This window comes from Coregonus clupeaformis, unplaced genomic scaffold (assembly GCF_020615455.1).
Source record: "Coregonus clupeaformis isolate EN_2021a unplaced genomic scaffold, ASM2061545v1 scaf2993, whole genome shotgun sequence".
NCBI lineage: Eukaryota > Metazoa > Chordata > Actinopteri > Salmoniformes > Salmonidae > Coregonus > Coregonus clupeaformis.
This window is the reverse complement of record NW_025536447.1, coordinates 37,086-57,821: the sequence shown is the minus strand read 5'-3', so window position 1 is coordinate 57,821 and position 20,736 is coordinate 37,086. Positions and strand designations below refer to the sequence as shown.

At 39.8% G+C, this 20,736-nt stretch overlaps 6 non-coding genes across 6 annotated transcripts; all 6 read left to right on the top strand.

The window, feature by feature from the left end:
• The first annotated feature begins 7,161 nt into the window (after positions 1-7,161).
• trnai-aau lies at positions 7,162-7,234 on the top strand. The gene has a single exon. It is a non-coding gene; the product is annotated as a tRNA-Ile (tRNA).
• A 1,837-nt stretch (positions 7,235-9,071) lies between these two features.
• trnav-aac lies at positions 9,072-9,144 on the top strand. The gene has a single exon. It is a non-coding gene; the product is annotated as a tRNA-Val (tRNA).
• A 2,178-nt stretch (positions 9,145-11,322) lies between these two features.
• On the top strand, positions 11,323-11,395 carry trnav-aac. The gene has a single exon. It is a non-coding gene; the product is annotated as a tRNA-Val (tRNA).
• Positions 11,396-14,301: 2,906 nt separating this feature from the next.
• Positions 14,302-14,374, top strand: trnaf-aaa. Its single transcript has one exon. It is a non-coding gene; the product is annotated as a tRNA-Phe (tRNA).
• A 4,832-nt stretch (positions 14,375-19,206) lies between these two features.
• trnaf-aaa lies at positions 19,207-19,279 on the top strand. Its single transcript has one exon. It is a non-coding gene; the product is annotated as a tRNA-Phe (tRNA).
• Positions 19,280-19,725: 446 nt separating this feature from the next.
• On the top strand, positions 19,726-19,798 carry trnav-aac. The gene has a single exon. It is a non-coding gene; the product is annotated as a tRNA-Val (tRNA).
• The last annotated feature ends 938 nt before the right edge of the window (positions 19,799-20,736 follow it).

Sequence of the window (20,736 nt, the reverse complement as noted above, 5' to 3'; positions counted from 1 at the left end):
AAAACCAGGCAGAAACATAGGTCTCTGATTGTAATAGTTGCCTCATTATGGGATTTCAAATACATTAAAGGAATATCCTTAAAATTCTGTTCATTCATTGTACATGCTTCATGAGCAGTTTCTATAGTGTAGTGCTTATCAAGCATGTCTCTAATGCAAAAGGTCCCCGATTCGTAACAGAGAACTCCACTTTTCATGAATGCCTCATTATGGGAATTCTAATACATCCCATGCAAAGAATATCACAAAAAATATTTTTACTCAGTGTTATTTGTAAAACAAAGGTTTATGTAGTGTAGTGGTTATCATGTTCGCCTAACACGCTGTTACGAACCCCGTGGCTTTTAAACGTCTAGGGTGACGGACATGAGACCCGTAACATAAATTCATGCAAATTATAAGTGTAGTATGGAACAGTGAGAACAAATAGGACACAACTACCATGAACTACCGTCAAACACACATGGTTTATTTCAGAACACACGGTAAGGGTTTGGGAAAAAGGGCTGAGCAGGACCCAGGAAATGAAACAATAGTGTAAAACCCCCTAAACTGATCTAGCCTGCCTAAAGAACCGCTAGGCTACTGCTAGTCATACAAAAAGTACAGTGGGTGGTCCGCTCAGGTCTAACTAGTGTTTTTAGACAGAATTCTTCCTACGGGTAATGTACGCCCAAGGGCAACTAGCTTAAACTCCCTTTTCCCAGAAACACACAAAGCTACAAAACAGGGTAATCAGCAATAAAGTACGTACACAATACACAGGACACAACAGTATCCAAACTCACATAAAGAAATGGCTTCTAACAAAGTTACCAATAGGGTAACCAACAACTTAGTGAGTACACAACACACAGGACACCACCGTGTCCATACTCACATATGGCAAAAATCTCTCTCTCTCAACAAACACAAGTTTGGTTTTTATAACATGGGATGTGTGATTGAACAAACGAGTAACAGGTGGTGCAATTCACAGGAATGTTCACTGATTGGTCCAATCATCAGACACCTCAACGACCACCAATCAGGAACATACAGGACACCTGTGATTAGGGCAGAAGGAGAGAAAAACACAGGACACAGGATACCTGTATCCGTAACACTCCCACCCTTAAAAGAGCAAACCACAATGGTTTGCGACACACGTACTATCACAACACCCAAATTCACAAATCATCCTGCCGGGATAACAAAAAAAAACCTAGATCATTACACACGAGACAAAGCATCTGCCAACACATTATCCATCCCCTTTTTTGTGGCGGATCTCCAAATTATAATTTTGCACGACAAGTGCCCAACGCATAAGGCGTTGGTTCTGGTTGTACATCCGGTGGAGAAAAAACTAAGGGGTTATGGTCAGTATACACTATTACTGGTAATGCACTGGAACCAACATAAACTTCAAAGTACTGCAGAGCTAACAACAAAGCTAGAGCTTCTTGTTCAATGGTGGAATAGTTTGTCTGACATTTGTTAAATTTCCGTGAAAAATAACAGACAGGATGGTCCACTCCACTCTGGTCTTGCTGCAGTAGAACAGCACCAGCACCTCTGGCACTTGCATCTACCTCCAGTTTAAACGGCCGTTCAAAATCTGGCGCAGCAAGAACAGGAGTACTACACAAGAGTGCTTTAGCAGTGTTGAAAGCAGTACAACAATCTTCAGACCATACAAATTTTCTCGCCGGACTGAGCAAATCCGTTAATGGAGCAACTACCGCAGAGAAATTTTTACAGAAACTACGGTAGTAGCCAACCATCCCTAAAAAAACGGCGTAGCTCTCTTCTGGTGGTAGGTGCGGGAAATGCGTTTATAGCTGAGACCTTGGCATCTACAGGGCGCACCTGACCATGGCCGACCTGTTTACCAAGATACGTAACAGTGGCCTTCCCAAACTCGCACTTTGCTAAGTTCAGGGTTAGAGAAGCGGTTGCTAGACGTTCACACACTACCCTTAGAGTGTTAACATGATCAGACCACTCAGTTGAATAAATTACCAGATCATCAAAGTAAGCACTACAATTACGAACTCCAGCCAATACTGTGTTAACCAGGCGTTGGAAAGTGGCTGGTGCGTTCCGCATCCCAAATGCCATGACAGCATATTGTAGGAAGTGATCTGGGGTCACAAATGCCAGAGATGTCGGAGGCACGTGGGGTTAACGGCACCTGCCAGTAACCTTTTAGAAGATCTAATTTGGTTACATAAGTAGCAGCACCAACAGTATCAATACAGTCATCCAGTCTGGGTAACGGGAACGAGTCGGGCACTGTGACCGCATTGACTTTCCGATAGTCCGTACATAATCTGGATGTCCCATCAGGTTTAGGAACCAGAATGCACGGAGAACTCCAAGGACTTGAACTTGGCATAGCCAGGTTATTCTCCAGCAAATAACCGACCTCACCCCTCATTATCTTTCTCTTAGCGACGTTGACACGATACGGATGTTGCTTGATAGGTGCAGCGTTTCCAACATTAATGTCATGTTCTAACACATTTGTACATGTAGGAACATCATTAAAAAGACATGGAAAGCTGTGTAATAGTCTCACAATATCATCTGACTGTCTGTCCGTTAAATGAATCAGGCTTGACGGGAGAGACAGCAGCATCTCTGAATTGGGCAATCTAGCACACTGCTGCTGAGTATTGCGCAACTCCAAACCATCTCCGTCCACATCATTAACATGACCTCCCACTACAGCCGTAGCAGCAACAGAGACAGCCAACTCGGCCAGTTTCTCTGGACTGTCTACCTGAGTGACGGGTCTGGTGTGGTATGTCTTCAACATGTTAACGTGGCACACACGAGATTGGCGTTTTCTATCAGGAGTCTGTATCACATAGTCAGTTTCAGTTAGTTTCTTTTCAATGACATAAGGACCAGAGAAACGTGCTGACAATGACGCTCCTGGCACAGGCAACAACACAAGAACTCGGTCACCTGGCTGCAGTGAACGAGAAACAGCCTGTGTGTCATAGTGTCGCTTTCATCCGTTTCTGTGAGGAAGACAGCGCTTCCTTTGCTAGAGCACAGGCAGCATGTAGGCGCTCACGAAAGCGACTAACGTAGTCCAACACATTTTCTTTCACACACAACTCTGGTGACAAAAACTGATCCTTAAGGACTTTCATAGGTCCTCTCATGGTGTGTCCAAACACCAGTTCAGCTGGGCTGAACCCTAGGGATTCCTGTACTGTCTCACGGACAGCAAACAACACTAGAGGAACTCCCTCATCCCAATCTTTCTCAGATTCCATGCAATATTTACGGAGCATAGACTTCAGTGTCTGATGCCAACGTTCAAGCGCACCCTGAGACTCTGGGTGATATGCGCTTGACACACGGTGTGTAACTGACAAGGATTTTAACACTTGTTTGAAAAGTGTAGAAAGGAAATTCGTACCCTGATCAGTTTGTATCACCTTAGGTAATCCAAAAGTTGAGAAGAATTTGATCAACGCTTTACTCACCACTGGAGCAGTAATCCTTCGCAGAGGAATGGCCTCTGGGTACCTGGTGGCCACACACATAATTGTCAACATAAACTGGTTACCAGATTTTGTTTTTGGTAATGGTCCAACACAATCAACCATCACATGTTCGAATGGTTCACCTATGGCCGGTATGGGACACAGAGGCGCGGGGGAAATAACCTGGTTCGGTTTCCCAACTACTTGACAGGTGTGGCAAGTCCGACAGAACCGAGCCACATCTTGTTTTAAGCCAGGCCAAAAGAAATGTCGCAAAACTCGATCATACGTCTTGGTGACTCCCAGATGTCCGGACCACTGGTGATCATGAGCGAGGGATAAAACATTTTGTCGAAAGGCTGTAGGAATCACTATTTGGTAAACAGCATTCCAATCTCCGCCAGCGTCAACATGGGATGTCCATTTACGCATGAGGAGATTACCATCAATGAAGTATGCCATGTTTTCCTTCTTTAGCTCGTCCTCTGAGACAACACTAGAAAAACATTTAGCCAGGCTACTGTCAACCTGTTGGTTAGCGATCAGCTGCTCACGAGTAACTGGTAACTGTATTGCCTCAGCAACAAGTTCCACATCCTTCTTCCTTTCTCTGGGCTGTTGGTCAGACTGCACCAGCTTACCAGAGGTAGCACCCGAACTATCCTCTGGGTCACACTCTCTGAATAGAATCGTGTTCGACAAATCTATCACTTCACCCACTTGTCGTGCTTGAGCACGTGTGACAGCACAAGCGGGGAACACATCTGGATAACCCTGTGCCAGCTCCTCAGAGAGAGACTGGTCACTTTTATCCAATACCTCCAATACGGGTATCACCTTTCCTCCGGCAATATCGTTGCCCATTATAAATGTCACACCTTTTACTGGCAACATAGGACGTACGCCAACTCTGAACAATCCACTGACTAACTCAGAGTGTACGTTCACAAAGTGCAATGGCACTGGAACAAATCCCATTTCAATTCCTTGTACTAACACACTGGAACCACAATATGTATTATTAGACAAGGGCAACACATCAGCTAGTATGAACGACTGCGCCGCACCAGTATCTCTGAGGATTCTAACTGGACGCTGAGACGGCTTCGTCATCTGATATAGAAACAAACCCCCTCAAAAATGAACGGTTCATAACTGTGATCTGGGGACAGGGACTTTCAAACCACATTCACTATGAGGCTTCTGTCTTGATTCTGGCCTTACAACCGCATTTGAATCAGCCCAACACCCGTTGGCGGCCTGGCGTGCTGAGGCATCCCCGGTTTGCGTTTTAGCAGAAAGCAATCATTAACCATATGTCCCACCTTATGACAATAGAAACAGTGACGCACATCTTTTGGGCGTGCTGGATGTACTGCTGGTCGACTAGGACTAAAAGTTAGCAACTCCGCAGCCCTGCTCTCCGTACGAGCCGAAAACACGCTCTTATGCGTCAACACAAACTCGTCTGCCAATACAGACGCTTCCGACAGTGAGGATACTTTCTGTTCGTTCAGATAAACTACAATGCGTCCGGTAAGCAATTTTTAAACTCTTCTAACAAGATTAACTCCCGTAGAGAGGTAAAATCAGTTACCTTACTAGCACTGTGCCATTTGTCAAACAGATTTCCTTTGTCTCTAGCAAACTCCACATAAGTCTGAGTAGGAGACTTTTTATGAGACCCTAAATCTCTGTCGATATGCCTCAGGAACAAGCTCATAGGCACGAAGAACAGTAGCTTTGACCACTTCATAATTCAAACTGTCTTCAAGAGGTAGCGCTGCCAGAACCTCTTGGGCTTTACCTGTTAGTTTACACTGAAGTAATAGGCACCATACCTCTTCGGGCCATTTCAATGCTACCGCTATACGTTCAAACACACTGAAATAGGAATCAACCTCTGACTCCCTGAACACAGGTACCAAGGTGATCTGCCTACTAATATCAAACGTAGCAGCCGACACAGCTGGTGAGGATGGCTCACTAGCAGGCATAGTATGAGCAGCGACTAACCTCGCTGTTTCTGCCTCCAGTTCCATTTTACGCACCTCCAGTTCCATCTTACGCGTCTCCAGTTCTTGATCAAGCCTACGCGTCTCCAGTTCTTGATCAAGCCTACGCGTCTCCAGTTCTACCTCTAGCTTACGCGTCTCCTGTTCTGCCTCTGGCTTACGCGTCTCCTGTTCTGCCTCTAGCTTACGCATCTCCAGCTTGTCTTGCCTGATTTGTGCCCGCTCTTCCGCCTCCATTTGGAGCCGTGTCGAGCGGACATCGATCCTGGCATCACTGTCAGTCAGTGGGGAGAGTGGGTCATAACGGGGCAATGTGGCTGGAGCCTTAGCCTCGTCCTCAGACACTGATGGGCTTACAGGGAACAGCAACCACATCCCCTACAGGAGCAGCAGACTCAGGCGGCGGTGACTCAAGCACTCGCTCGTTTAACAATATCGCTAGCACTACTTCCCTAACTTCTGCTTTCACTAAACCCCTCGGTATGGGTACAGAAAAGTGGTCAGCCAAAGCCTGTAGATCCACTCTACGGCAATTATCAAAAACCTCCCACGTAGGGTTTTCCAAAAATGCCTCCAACTCAAAAGTAGCCATCCTACTAGCAACACGAGCCGTCGACTACCGAACACACAAAAAAACAAGTAGTTACAGCTGCCAAGCTCAACACTGAACCAGACACTGACTAATTTACATGAGTAGCATGGGATAGATAGGATCCCGGACGAGCCCCCACTTTATGTTACGAACCCCGTGGCTTTAAACGTCTAGGGTGACGGACATGAGACCCGTAACATAAATTCATGCAAATTATAAGTGTAGTATGGAACAGTGAGAACAAATAGGACACAACTACCATGAACTACCGTCAAACACACATGGTTTATTTCAGAACACACGGTAAGGGTTTGGGAAAAAGGGCTGAGCAGGACCCAAGAAATGAAACAATAGTGTAAAACCCCCTAAACTGATCTAGCCTGCCTAAAGAACCGCTAGGCTACTGCTAGTCATACAAAAGTACAGTGGGTGGTCCGCTCAGGTCTAACTAGTGTTTTTAGACAGAATTCTTCCTACGGGTAATGTACGCCCAAGGGCAACTAGCTTAAACTCCCCCTTTTCCCAGAAACACACCAAGCTACAAAACAGGGTAATCAGCAATAAAGTACGTACACAATACACAGGACACAACAGTATCCAAACTCACATAAAGAAATGGCTTCTAACAAAGTTACCAATAGGGTAACCAACAACTTAGTGAGTACACAACACACAGGACACCACCGTGTCCATACTCACATATGGCAAAAATCTCTCTCTCTTGCAACACACACAAGTTTGGTTTTTATAACATGGGATGTGTGATTGAACAAACGAGTAACAGGTGGTGCAATTCACAGGAATGTTCACTGATTGGTCCAATCATCAGACACCTCAACGACCACCAATCAGGAACATACAGGACACCTGTGATTAGGGCAGAAGGAGAGAAAAACACAGGACACAGGATACCTGTATCCGTAACACACGCGAAAGGTCCCTGGTTCAAAACCAGGCAGAGACAGCGTTCTCTGATTTTAATAGTTGCCTCATTATTGCAATTCTAATACATTACATGCAAAGAATATCACAAAATATCTGTTTACTCAGTGGTATTTGAATTGCAGAGGTTTCTGTAGTGTAGTGGTTATCACGTTCGCCTAATACGCGAAAGGTCCCTGGTTCAAAACCAGGCAGAAACATAGGTCTCTGATTTTAATAGTTGCCTCATTATGGGATTTCAAATACATTAAAGGAATATCCTTAAAATTCTGTTCATTCATTGTACATGCTTCATGAGCAGTTTCTATAGTGTAGTGCTTATCAAGCATGTCTCTAATGCAAAAGGTCCCCGATTCGTAACAGAGAACTCCACTTTTCATGAATGCCTCATTATGGGAATTCTAATACACTACATGCAAAGAATATCACAAAAAATCTGTTTACTGAGTGTTATTCGTAAAGCAGAGGTTTCTGTAGTGTAGTGGTTATCACGTTCACCTAATACTCAAAAGGTCCCTGGTTCAAAAACAGGCAGAAACATAGTTATCTGATTTTTATAGTTGCCTCATTATGGCAATTCTAATACATTGTATGCAAAGAATATCACAAAATATCTGTTTACTCAGTGTTATTTGAAAAACAGAGGTTTCTGTAATGTAGTGGTTATCACGTTCGCCTAACACGTGAAAGGTCCCTGGTTCAAAACCAGGCAGAGACAGCGTTCTCTGATTTTAATAGTTGCCTCATTATGGCAATTCTAATACATTACATGCAAAGAATATCACAAAATATCTGTTTACTCAGTGGTATTTGAATAGCAGAGGTTTCTGTAGTGTAGTGGTTATCACGTTCGCCTAACACGCAAAAGGTCCCTGCTTGAAAACCAGGCAGAAACATAGGTCTCTGATTCTAATAGTTGCCTCATTATAGGATTTCAAATACATTAAAGGAATATCCTTAAAATTCTGTTCATTCATTGTACATGCTTCAATGAGCAGTTTATATAGTGTAGTGCTTATCAAGCATGTCTCTAATTTAAAAGGTTCCCGATTCGTAACAGAGAACTCCACTTTTCATGAATGCCTCATTTTGGGAATTATAATACACTACATGCAAAGAATATTACAAAAAATCTGTTTACTCAGTGTTTTTTGTAAAACAGAGATTTCTGTAGTGTTGTGGTTATCATGTTCGCCTAACACGCGAAAGGTCCCTGGTTCAAAACCAGGCAGAGACAGCGTTCTTTTAATTTCATAGCAACCTCATTATGGGAATTCTAATACAGTACATGCAAAGAATATCACAAAATATCTGTTTACTCAGTGGTATTTGAAAAACAGAGGTTTCTGTAGTGTACTTGTTATCACGTTCGCCTAACAAGCGAAAGGTCCCTGGTTGAAAAACAGGCAGGGACAGCATTCTTTTAATTTCATAGCAACCTCATTATGGGAATTCTAATCAGTACATGCAAAGAATATCACAAAATATATGTTTACTCAGTGGTATTTGAACAACAGAGGTTTCTGTATTGTAGTGGTTATCACGTTCGCCTAACACGCGAAAGGTCCCTGGTTCAAAACCAGGCAGAAACATAGTTCCCTGATTTTAAAAGTTGCCTCATTATGGGATTTCAAATACATTAAAGGAATATCCTTAAAATTCTGTTCATTCATTGTACATGCTTCATGAGCAGTTTCTATAGTGTAGTGCTTATCAAGCATGTCTCTAATGCAAAAGGTCCCCGATTCGTAACAGAGAACTCCACTTTTCATGAATGCCTCATTATGGGAATTCTAATACATCCCATGCAAAGAATATCACAAAAAATCTTTTTACTCAGTGTTATTTGTAAAACAAAGGTTTATGTAGTGTAGTGGTTATCATGTTCGCCTAACACGCGAAAGGTCCCTGGTTCAAAACCAGGCAGAGACAGCGTTCTCTGATTTTAATAGTTGCCTCATTATTGCAATTCTAATACATTACATGCAAAGAATATCACAAAATATCTGTTTACTCAGTGGTATTTGAATAGCAGAGGTTTCTGTAGTGTAGTGGTTATCACGTTCGCCTAACACGTGAAAGGTCCCTGGTTCAAAACCAGGCAGAAACATAGGTCTCTGATTTTAATAGTTGCCTCATTATGGGATTTCAAATACATTAAAGGAATATCCTTAAAATTCTGTTCATTCATTGTACATGCTTCATGAGCAGTTTCTATAGTGTAGTGCTTATCAAGCATGTCTCTAATGCAAAAGGTCCCCGATTCGTAACAGAGAACTCCACTTTTCATGAATGCCTCATTATGGGAATTCTAATACATCACATGCAAAGAATATCACAAAAAATCTGTTTACTCAGTGTTATTTGTAAAACAGAGGTTTCTGTAGTGTAGTGGTTATCATGTTCGCCTAACACGCGAAAGGTCCCTGGTTCAAAACCAGGCAGAGACAGCGTTCTTTTAATTTCATAGCAACCTCATTATGGGAATTCTAATACAGTACATGCAAAGAATATCACAAAATATATGTTTACTCAGTGGTAATTGAACAAAAGAGGTTTCTATATTGTAGTGGTTATCAAGTTCCCCTAACACGCGAAAGGTCCCTGGTTCAAAAACAGGCAGAAACATAGTTCTCTGATTTTTATAGTTGCCTCATTATGGCAATTCTAATACATTATATGCAAAGAATATCACAAAATATCTGTTTACTCAGTGTTATTTGAAAAACAGAGGTTTCTGTAGTGTAGCGGTTATCACTTTCACCTAACACGCGAAAGGTCCCTGGTTCAAAAACAGGCAGAAACATAGTTCTCTGATTTTAATAGTTGCCTCATTATGGCAATTCTAATACATTACATGCAAAGAATATCACAAAAAATCTGTTTACTCAGTGTTATTTGAAAAACAGAGGTTTCTGTAGTGTAGTGGTTATCACATTCGCCTAACACGTGGAAGGTCCCTGGTTCAAAACCAGGCAGAGACAGCGTTCTCTGATTTTAATAGTTGCCTCATTATGGCAATTCTAATACATTACATGCAAAGAATATCACAAAATATCTGTTTACTCAGTGGTATTTGAATAGCAGAGGTTTCTGTAGTGTAGTGGTTATCACGTTCGCCTAACACGCAAAAGGTCCCTGGTTCAAAACCAGGCAGAAACATAGGTCTCTGATTCTAATAGTTGCCTCATTATGGCAATTCTAATACATTAAAGGAATATCCTTAAAATTCTGTTCATTCATTGTACATGCTTCAATGAGCAGTTTCTATAGTGTAGTGCTTATCAAGCATGTCTCTAATGCAAAAGGTTCCCGATTCGTAACAGAGAACTCCACTTTTCATGAATGCCTCATTTTGGGAATTATAATACACTACATGCAAAGAATATTACAAAAAATCTGTTTACTCAGTGGTATTTGAAAAACAGAGGTTTCTGTAGTGTAGTTGTTATCACGTTCGTCTAACACGTGAAAGGTCCCTGGTTCAAACCCAGGCAGAAACATAGTTCTCTGGTTTTAATAGTTGCCTCATTATGGGATTTCAAATACATTAAAGGAATATCCTTAAAATTCTGTTCATTCATTGTACATGCTTCATGAGCAGTTTCTATAGTGTAGTGCTTATCAAGCATGTCTCTAATGCAAAAGGTCCCCGATTCGTAACAGAGAACTCCACTTTTCAAAAATGCCTCATTATGGGAATTCTAATACACTACATGCAAAGAATATCACAAAAAATCTGTTTACTGAGTGTTATTTGTAAAACAGAGGTTTCTGTAGTGTAGTGGTTATCACGTTCACCTAACACGCGAAAGGTCCCTGGTTCAAAACCAGGCAGAAACATAGTTCTCTGATTTTAATAGTTCCCTCATTATGGGATTTCAAATACATTAAAGAATTATCCTTAAAATTCTGTTCATTCGTTGTACATGCTTCATGAGCAGTTTCTATAGTGTAGTGCTTATCAAGCATGTCTTTAATGCAAAAGGTCCCCGATTCGTAACAGAGAACTCCACTTTTCATGAATGCCTCATTATGGGAATTCTAATACATCACATGCAAAGAATATCACAAAAAATCTGTTTACTCAGTGTTACTTGTAAAACAGAGGTTTCTGTAGTGTAGTGGTTATCATGTTCGCCTAACACTCGAAAGGTCCCTGGTTCAAAACCAGGCAGAGACAGCGTTCTTTTAATTTCATAGCAACCTCATTATGGGAATTCTAATACAGTACATGCAAAGAATATCACAAAATATCTGTTTACTCAGTGGTATTTGAACAACAGAGGTTTCTGTAGTGTAGTGGTTATCACGTTCGCCTAACACGCGAAAGGTCCCTGGTTCAAAACCAGGCAGAAACATAGTTCTCTGATTTTAAAAGTTGCCTCATTATGGGAATTATAATACATTACATGCAAAGAATATCACAAAATATCTGTTTACTCAGTGGTATTTGAATAGCAGAGGTTTCTGTAGTGTAGTGGTTATCATGTTCGCCTAACACGTGAAAGGTCTCTGGTTCAAAACCAGGCAGAAACATAGGTCTCTGATTTTAATAGTTGCCTCATTATGGGATTTCAAATACATTAAAGGAATATCCTTAAAATTCTGTTCATTCATTGTACATGCTTCATGAGCAGTTTCTATAGTGTAGTGCTTATCAAGCATGTCTCTAATGCAAAAGGTCCCCGATTCGTAACAGAGAACTCCACTTTTCATGAATGCCTCATTATGGGAATTCTAATACATCACATGCAAAGAATATCACAAAAAATCTTTTTACTCAGTGTTATTTGTAAAACAAAGGTTTCTGTAGTGTAGTGGTTATCATGTTCGCCTAACACGCGAAAGGTCCCTGTTTCAAAACGAGGCAGAGACAGCGTTCTCTGATTTTAATAGTTGCCTCATTATGGCAATTCTAATACATTACATGCAAAGAATATCACAAAATATCTGTTTACTCAGTGGTATTTGAATTGCAGAGGTTTCTGTAGTGTAGTGGTTATCACGTTCGCCTAACACGCGAAAGGTCCCTGGTTCAAAAACAGGCAGAAACATAGTTCTCTGATTTTTATAGTTGCCTCATTATGGCAATTCTAATACATTATATGCAAAGAATATCACAAAATATCTGTTTACTCAGTGTTATTTGAAAAACAGAGGTTTCTGTAGTGTAGTGGTTATCACGTTCGCCTAACACGTGAAAGGTCCCTGGTTCAAAACCAGGCAGAGACAGCGTTCTCTGATTTTAATAGTTGCCTCATTATGGCAATTCTAATACATTACATGCAAAGAATATCACAAAATATCTGTTTACTCAGTGGTATTTGAATAGCAGAGGTTTCGGTAGTGTAGTGGTTATCACGTTCGCCTAACACGCAAAAGGTCCCTGCTTCAAAACCAGGCAGAAACATAGGTCTCTGACTCCAATAGTTGCCTCATTATGGGATTTCAAATACATTAAAGGAATATCCTTAAAATTCTGTTCATTCATTGTACATGCTTCAATGAGCAGTTTCTATAGTGTAGTGCTTATCAAGCATGTCTCTAATGCAAAAGGTTCCCGATTCGTAACAGAGAACTCCACTTTTCATGAATGCCTCATTTTGGGAATTATAATACACTACATGCAAAGAATATTACAAAAAATCTGTTTACTCAGTGATTTTTGTAAAACAGAGATTTCTGTAGTGTAGTGGTTATCATGTTCGCCTAACACGCGAAAGGTCCCTGGTTCAAAACCAGGCAGAGACAGCGTTCTTTTAATTTCATAGCAACCTCATTATGGGAATTCTAATACAGTACATGCAAAGAATATCACAAAATATCTGTTTACTCAGTGGTATTTGAAAAACAGAGGTTTCTGTAGTGTAGTTGTTATCACGTTCGCCTAACACGCGAAAGGTCCCTGGTTGAAAAACAGGCAGGGACAGCATTCTTTTAATTTCATAGCAACCTCATTATGGGAATTCTAATACAGTACATGCAAAGAATATCACAAAATATATGTTTACTCAGTGGTATTTGAACAACAGAGGTTTCTGTATTGTAGTGGTTATCACGTTCGCCTAACACGCGAAAGGTCCCTGGTTCAAAACCAGGCAGAAACATAGTTCTCTGATTTTAAAAGTTGCCTCATTATGGGAATTATAATACATTACATGCAAAGAATATCACAAAATATCTGTTTACTCAGTGGTATTTGAATAGCAGAGGTTTCTGTAGTGTAGTGGTTATCACGTTCACCTAACATGTGAAAGGTCCCTGGTTCAAAACCAGGCAGAAACATAGGTCTCTGATTTTAATAGTTGCCTCATTATGGGATTTCAAATACATTAAAGGAATATCCTTAAAATTCTGTTCATTCATTGTACATGCTTCATGAGCAGTTTCTATAGTGTAGTGCTTATCAAGCATGTCTCTAATGCAAAAGGTCCCCGATTCGTAACAGAGAGCTCCACTTTTCATGAATGCCTCATTATGGGAATTCTAATACATCCCATGCAAAGAATATCACAAAAAATCTTTTTACTCAGTGTTATTTGTAAAACAAAGGTTTCTGTAGTGTAGTGGTTATCATGTTCGCCTAACACGCGAAAGGTCCCTTGTTCAAAACCAGGCAGAGACAGCGTTCTCTGATTTTAATAGTTGCCTCATTATGGCAATTCTAATACATTACATGCAAAGAATATCACAAAATATCTGTTTACTCAGTGATATTTGAATTGCAGAGGTTTCTGTAGTGTAGTGGTTATCACGTTAGCCTAACACGCGAAAGGTCCCTGGTTCAAAAACAGGCAGAAACATAGTTCTCTGATTTTTATAGTTGCCTCATTATGGCAATTCTAATACATTATATGCACAGAATATCACAAAATATCTGTTTACTCAGTGTTATTTGAAAAACAGAGGGTTCTGTAGTGTAGCGGTTATCACGTTCACCTAACACGCGAAAGGTCCCTGGTTCAAAAACAGGCAGAAACATAGTTCTCTGATTTTAATAGTTGCCTCATTATGGCAATTCTAATACATTACATGCAAAGAATATTACAAAAAATCTGTTTACTCAGTGTTATTTGAAAAACAGAGGTTTCTGTAGTGTAGTGGTTATCACGTTCGCCTAACACGTGAAAGGTCCCTGGTTCAAAACCAGGCAGAGACAGCGTTCTCTGATTTTAATAGTTGCCTCATTATGGCAATTCTAATACATTACATGCAAAGAATATCACAAAATATCTGTTTACTCAGTGGTATTTGAATAGCAGAGGTTTCTGTAGTGTAGTGGTTATCACGTTCGCCTAAAACGCAAAAGGTCCCTGGTTCAAAACCAGGCAGAAACATAGGTCTCTGATTCTAATAGTTGCCACATTATGGCAATTCTAATACATTAAAGGAATATCCTTAAAATTCTGTTCATTCATTGTACATGCTTCAATGAGCAGTTTCTATAGTGTAGTGCTTATCAAGCATGTCTCTAATGCAAAAGGTTCACGATTCGTAACAGAGAACTCCACTTTTCATGAATGCCTCATTTTGGGAATTATAATACACTACATGCAAAGAATATTACAAAAAATCTGTTTACTCAGTGGTATTTGAAAAAACAGAGGTTTCTGTAGTGTAGTTGTTATCACGTTCGCCTAACACGCGAAAGGTCCCTGGTTGAAAAACAGGCAGGGACAGCATTCTTTTAATTTCATAGCAACCTCATTATGGGAATTCTAATACAGTACATGCAAAGAATATCACAAAATATATGTTTACTCAGTGGTATTTGAACAACAGAGGTTTCTGTATTGTAGTGGTTATCACGTTCGCCTACACGCGAAAAGGTCCCTGTTCAAAACCAGGCAGAAACATAGTTCTCTGATTTTAAAAGTTGCCTCATTATGGGAATTATAATACATTACATGCAAAGAATATCACAAAAATATCTGTTTACTCAGTGGTATTTGAATAGCAGAGGTTTCTGTAGTGTAGTGGTTATCACGTTCACCTAACATGTGAAAGGTCCCTGGTTCAAAACCAGGCAGAAACATAGGTCTCTGATTTTAATAGTTGCCTCATTATGGGATTTCAAATACATTAAAGGAATATCCTTAAAATTCTGTTCATTCATTGTACATGCTTCATGAGCAGTTTCTATAGTGTAGTGCTTATCAAGCATGTCTCTAATGCAAAAGGTCCCCGATTCGTAACAGAGAACTCCACTTTTCATGAATGCCTCATTATGGGAATTCTAATACATCCCATGCAAAGAATATCACAAAAATCTTTTTACTCAGTGTTATTTGTAAAACAAAGGTTTCTGTAGTGTAGTGGTTATCATGTTCGCCTAACACGCGAAAGGTCCCTTGTTCAAAACCAGGCAGAGACAGCGTTCTCTGATTTTAATAGTTGCCTCATTATGGCAATTCTAATACATTACATGCAAAGAATATCACAAAATATCTGTTTACTCAGTGATATTTGAATTGCAGAGGTTTCTGTAGTGTAGTGGTTATCACGTTCGCCTAACACGCGAAAGGTCCCTGGTTCAAAAACAGGCAGAAACATAGTTCTCTGATTTTTATAGTTGCCTCATTATGGCAATTCTAATACATTATATGCACAGAATATCACAAAATATCTGTTTACTCAGTGTTATTTGAAAAACAGAGGTTTCTGTAGTGTAGCGGTTATCACGTTCACCTAACACGCGAAAGGTCCCTGGTTCAAAAACAGGCAGAAACATAGTTATCTGATTTTAATAGTTGCCTCATTATGGCAATTCTAATACATTACATGCAAAGAATATCACAAAAATCTGTTTACTCAGTGATTTTTGTAAAACAGAGATTTCTGTAGTGTAGTGGTTATCATGTTCGCCTAACACGCGAAAGGTCCCTGGTTCAAAACCAGGCAGAGACAGCGTTCTTTTAATTTCATAGCAACCTCATTATGGGAATCCTAATACAGTACATGCAAAGAATATCACAAAATATCTGTTTACTCAGTGGTATTTGAAAAACAGAGGTTTCTGTAGTGTAGTTGTTATCACATTCGCCTAACACGCGAAAGGTCCCTGGTTGAAAAACAGGCAGGGACAGCATTCTTTTAATTTCATAGCAACCTCATTATGGGAATTCTAATACAGTACATGCAAAGAATATCACAAAATATATGTTTACTCAGTGGTATTTGAACAACAGAGGTTTCTGTATTATAGTGGTTATCACGTTCGCCTAACACGCGAAAGGTCCCTCGTTCAAAACCAGGCAGAAACATAGTTCTCTGATTTTAAAAGTTGCCTCATTATGGGAATTATAATACATTACATGCAAAGAATATCACAAAATATCTGTTTACTCAGTGGTATTTGAATAGCAGAGGTTTCTGTAGTGTAGTGGTTATCACGTTCACCTAACATGTGAAAGGTCCCTGGTTCAAAACCAGGCAGAAACATAGGTCTCTGATTTTAATAGTTGCCTCATTATGGGATTTCAAATACATTAAAGGAATATCCTTAAAATTCTGTTCATTCATTGTACATGCTTCATGAGCAGTTTCTATAGTGTAGTGCTTATCAAGCATGTCTCTAATGCAAAAGGTCCCCCGATTCGTAACAGAGAGCTCCACTTTTCATGAATGCCTCATTATGGGAATTCTAATACATCCCATGCAAAGAATATCACAAAAAATCTTTTTACTCAGTGTTATTTGTAAAACAAAGGTTTCTGTAGTGTAGTGGTATCATGTTCGCTTAACACGCGAAAGGTCCCTTGTTCAAAACCAGGCAGAGACAGCGTTCTCTGATTTTAATAGTTGCCTCATTATGGCAATTCTAATACATTACATGCAAAGAATATCACAAAATATCTGTTTACTCAGTGATATTTGAATTGCAGAGGTTTCTGTAGTGTAGTGGTTATCACGTTCAGCCTAACACGCGAAAGGTCCCTGGTTCAAAAACAGGCAGAAACATAGTTCTCTGATTTTTATAGTTGCCTCATTATGGCAATTCTAATACATTATATGCACAGAATATCACAAAATATCTGTTTACTCAGTGTTATTTGAAAAAAGAGGGTTCTGTAGTGTAGCGGTTATCACGTTCACCTAACACGCGAAAGGTCCCTGGTTCAAAAACAGGCAGAAACATAGTTCTCTGATTTTAATAGTTGCCTCATTATGGCAATTCTAATACATTACATGCAAAGAATATCACAAAAAATCTGTTTACTCAGTGTTATTTGAAAAACAGAGGTTTCTGTAGTGTAGTGGTTATCACGTTCGCCTAACACGTGAAAGGTCCCTGGTTCAAAACCAGGCAGAGACAGCGTTCTCTGATTTTAATAGTTGCCTCATTATGGCAATTCTAATACATTACATGCAAAGAATATCACAAAATATCTGTTTACTCAGTGGTATTTGAATAGCAGAGGTTTCTGTAGTGTAGTGGTTATCACGTTCGCCTAAACGCAAAAGGTCCCTGGTTCAAAACCAGGCAGAAACATAGGTCTCTGATTCTAATAGTTGCCACATTATGGCAATTCTAATACATTAAAGGAATATCCTTAAAATTCTGTTCATTCATTGTACATGCTTCAATGAGCAGTTTCTATAGTGTAGTGCTTATCAAGCATGTCTCTAATGCAAAAGGTTCCCGATTCGTAACAGAGAACTCCACTTTTCATGAATGCCTCATTTTGGGAATTATAATACACTACATGCAAAGAATATTACAAAAAATCTGTTTACTCAGTGGTATTTGAAAAACAGAGGTTTCTGTAGTGTAGTTGTTATCACGTTCGCCTAACACGCGAAAGGTCCCTGGTTGAAAAACAGGCAGGGACAGCATTCTTTTAATTTCATAGCAACCTCATTATGGGAATTCTAATACAGTACATGCAAAGAATATCACAAAATATATGTTTACTCAGTGGTATTTGAACAACAGAGGTTTCTGTATTGTAGTGGTTATCACGTTACTCTAACACGCGAAAGGTCCCTCGTTCAAAACCAGGCAGAAACATAGTTCTCTGATTTTAAAAGTTGCCTCATTATGGGAATTATAATACATTACATGCAAAGAATATCACAAAATATATGTTTACTCAGTGGTATTTGAATAGCAGAGGTTTCTGTAGTGTAGTGGTTATCACGTTCACCTAACATGTGAAAGGTCCCTGGTTCAAAACCAGGCAGAAACATAGGTCTCTGATTTTAATAGTTGCCTCATTATGGGATTTCAAATACATTAAAGGAATATCCTTAAAATTCTGTTCATTCATTGTACATGCTTCATGAGCAGTTTCTATAGTGTAGTGCTTATCAAGCATGTCTCTAATGCAAAAAGGTCCCCGATTCGTAACAGAGAACTCCACTTTTCATGAATGCCTCATTATGGGAATTCTAATACATCCCATGCAAAGAATATCACAAAAAATCTTTTTACTCAGTGTTATTTGTAAAACAAAGGTTTCTGTAGTGTAGTGGTTATCATGTTCGCCTAACACGCGAAAGGTCCCTTGTTCAAAACCAGGCAGAGACAGCGTTCTCTGATTTTAATAGTTGCCTCATTATGGCAATTCTAATACATTACATGCAAAGAATATCACAAAATATCTGTTTACTCAGTGATATTTGAATTGCAGAGGTTTCTGTAGTGTAGTGGTTATCACGTTCGCCTAACACGCGAAAGGTCCCTGGTTCAAAAACAGGCAGAAACATAGTTCTCTGATTTTTATAGTTGCCTCATTATGGCAATTCTAATACATTATATGCACAGAATATCACAAAATATCTGTTTACTCAGTGTTATTTGAAAAACAGAGGTTTCTGTAGTGTAGCGGTTATCACGTTCACCTAACACGCGAAAGGTCCCTGGTTCAAAAACAGGCAGAAACATAGTTATCTGATTTTAATAGTTGCCTCATTATGGCAATTCTAATACATTACATGCAAAGAATATCACAAAAAATCTGTTTACTCAGTGTTATTTGAAAAACAGAGGTTTCTGTAGTGTAGTGGTTATCACGTTCGCCTAACACGTGAAAGGTCCCTGGTTCAAAACCAGGCAGAGACAGCGTTCTCTGATTTTAATAGTTGCCTCATTATGGCAATTCTAATACATTACATGCAAAGAATATCACAAAATATCTGTTTACTCAGTGGTATTTGAATAGCAGAGGTTTCTGTAGTGTAGTGGTTATCACGTTCGCCTAAAACGCAAAAGGTCCCTGGTTCAAAACCAGGCAGAAACATAGGTCTCTGATTCTAATAGTTGCCTCATTATGGCAATTCTAATACATTAAAGGAATATCCTTAAAATTCTGTTCATTCATTGTACATGCTTCAATGAGCAGTTTCTATAGTGTAGTGCTTATCAAGCATGTCTCTAATGCAAAAGGTTCCCGATTCGTAACAGAGAACTCCACTTTTCATGAATGCCTCATTATGGGAATTCTAATACAGTACATGCAAAGAATATCACAAAAAATCTGTTTACTCAGTGGTATTTGAAAAAAAGAGGTTTCTGTAGTGTAGTGGTTATCACGTTCGCCTAACACGCGAAAGGTCCCTGCTTCAAAACCAGGCAGAAACATAGTTCTCTGATTTTAAAAGTTGCCTCATTATGGGAATTATAATACATTACATGCAAAGAATATCACAAAATATCTGTTTACTCAGTGGTATTTGAATAGCAGAGGTTTCTGTAGTGTAGTGGTTATCACGTTCGCCTAACACGCGAAAGGTCCCTGGTTCAAAACCAGGCAGAGACAGCGTTCTTTTAATTTCAAAGCAACCTCATTATGGGAATTCTAATACAGTACATGCAAAGAATATCACAAAATATCTGTTTACTCAGTGGTATTTGAAAAACAGAGGTTTCTGTAGTGTAGTGGTTATCACGTTCGCCTAACACGCGAAAGGTCCCTGGTTGAAAAACAGGCAGGGACATGTCGTAGTAAATATATTATGTTATAGCTTGGTCTGACTAAAATCTTGTGCATGACCCATCTTGTGTTGGGCCTTTGGATTTAATACAATGCACAAAGACTTCTATCTTGTCGGCCTTATCAGCAGGTGGCTATGGACAACACCCACGCCATAGGTCTCTCAGTTCTCCCAACTCACGAGTTATTGCTCTGAGGACATACACACACACACCCCCACACACACACACACATACACACACACACACACACACACATCATCATTGTTAAACATACACACATACACACACACACACATACACACACATACACACACACACACATACACACACACACACACACACACACACACATACACACACGCACACACACACACACACACACATCATCATTGTTAAGCACACACACACAAAAACCCCCTTCTCTTAGGCTGAACATCTGAAGACAGAGAACCCGACTCAGAGCCAATGCAATGGAAGTGACCTCGACCAACTCATCAGGACCAATCAGAAGATCAGAACTACTAGAATCAACCTACTTTATTTTATTGTATAAAATGTCAGCACACAATGTTTAGGGGCTCGCTCTCTCAGATATCTCCCCTACGAGGTTGACCGAACGGGTCCGTGCACGCTATTTACAGATATCTTTACCTCTGAATAAACTGCCTCATATTATACAATTATCCACCTTGTCCGAAAGTCTCTACTTGGTCTCCGTTCTCCAGTAAACTTGTTTTATCAACAAAACTTGGTAGCAGAGGA